At 51.8% G+C, this 1,458-nt stretch overlaps 1 pseudogene; it reads right to left on the minus strand.

Annotated features, from left to right (window-relative positions):
• Nucleotides 1–525: 525 nt before the first annotated feature.
• Nucleotides 526–1,458, minus strand: LOC110291618 (annotated as a pseudogene).

Here is a 1,458-nt window from a genome sequence, read left to right on the forward strand (position 1 = left end):
CGTCAAGAAAATGTAAGTTGGTTCCCTGAGATGACTGCTTCCTGCTCGCAGAAAACATGGGGAGGAGAAATGCTGTGAAGACATGGGGCTTGTATCCAAACAAGACAAACAGGGCAAAGAAGAAGAAACCAGGGCCTATAAAATACCCGAAGCCAGCAGCCATGTAATGCACTTCTGGACTTGGCTTCTCCCATTCCGAATGCTCAAAGCTGTTACTTTTCTTCTTTCTCTCTGCTAGTGGGATGGTGACTGAACAGTGGCAGGAGGAGAGTGTTCTACAGGCAGGGACTCCCTGAGGTGTCCCTTCACACTGCCGCAGCTACTGATGACCTAAGGGATGACGCTGCTAAGCAGCAGGGCCAGGGCAGCTCTGGATGTAGACACTTAGGAAATAAAGCTTCAGATTCTCTTACTGGAAACAGCTCTGACCTAAGTGCTGCTGGAGACGGGTGGTGAGGAGGGACCCAAGGACTGTCAGCTACAGCTCCTGGACCAGTCACAGTCTGCCGCCTTGTTCACTAACTCTTTTTTTTTTTTTTTTTTTTTGCAGAGTCTCAGTCTTTAATCTCAGCAGGTCCTCACACACATGAAACCACACACTCTCGGACATTCAGATCTTGTTGAAAGCTGCGATGTCGACGCTCTGCACATGCTCCTCAAACTTGGTGATCTCCTCCTCGAGCAAGTCGGTGCCCACTTTGTCATCCTCCACCACACACTGGATCTGCAGCTTCCGGATACCATAGCCAACAGACACGAGCTGGGGGACCCCCAAACCAGCCCGTCCAATTGGATGGAACGCACACAAGTCTCTAGCTGGGCCATGTCAGTCTCATCATCCCAAGGTTTAACATCCAAAAGGATGGAGGATTTGGCCACCCACCAGTGTGGGCTTCTTGGCCTTCTTCTCTGCATACTGGCGTAGCCTCTCCTCCCGTAGTCGGACAGCCTCCTTATCTTCTTCCTCCTCGTCACTGCGGAACTGGTCAATGTCATTGTCCTCATCGTCCTCTGCTGGTGTGGCTCCTTTCTTGGTTGGGGGCTTCACTTGACGCATAGGAGAGACATGTTGGGTCTGTGGGGCCGTGGCTCGGGGAGTAGGTGAACTCTTCTCCAGAGAGCTCAGCCGGGCCTCCAACTTGGAAATGGCCTGCTGCAAATCTTGCATCATGCCTCGAAGGTTCTGGTTCTCCACTTCCAGACTGGTAATCCTCACAATGAGCTCANTGTGGTCTCCACCAGGTCCACTGGAGGCTCCAGGGCCTGAGCTTCCAGCCAAGGATTTCTGGATGTTCTCTCTGGCTCTTGCAATGTCTCAGAGGATCACGCTGGCACCATTCTCCTGGCGAGAGCCGAGGTCACAGGCCCGTGCATCTGCTCGTAGAATCTCCTTTCTGCATCATCATATTTAAACTTGTCAAACCAGATCTTCTCGTGCACTAGAAAGTTTGTAGCCAT

This window comes from Mus caroli, chromosome 3 (assembly GCF_900094665.2).
Source record: "Mus caroli chromosome 3, CAROLI_EIJ_v1.1, whole genome shotgun sequence".
Lineage (NCBI taxonomy): Eukaryota > Metazoa > Chordata > Mammalia > Rodentia > Muridae > Mus > Mus caroli.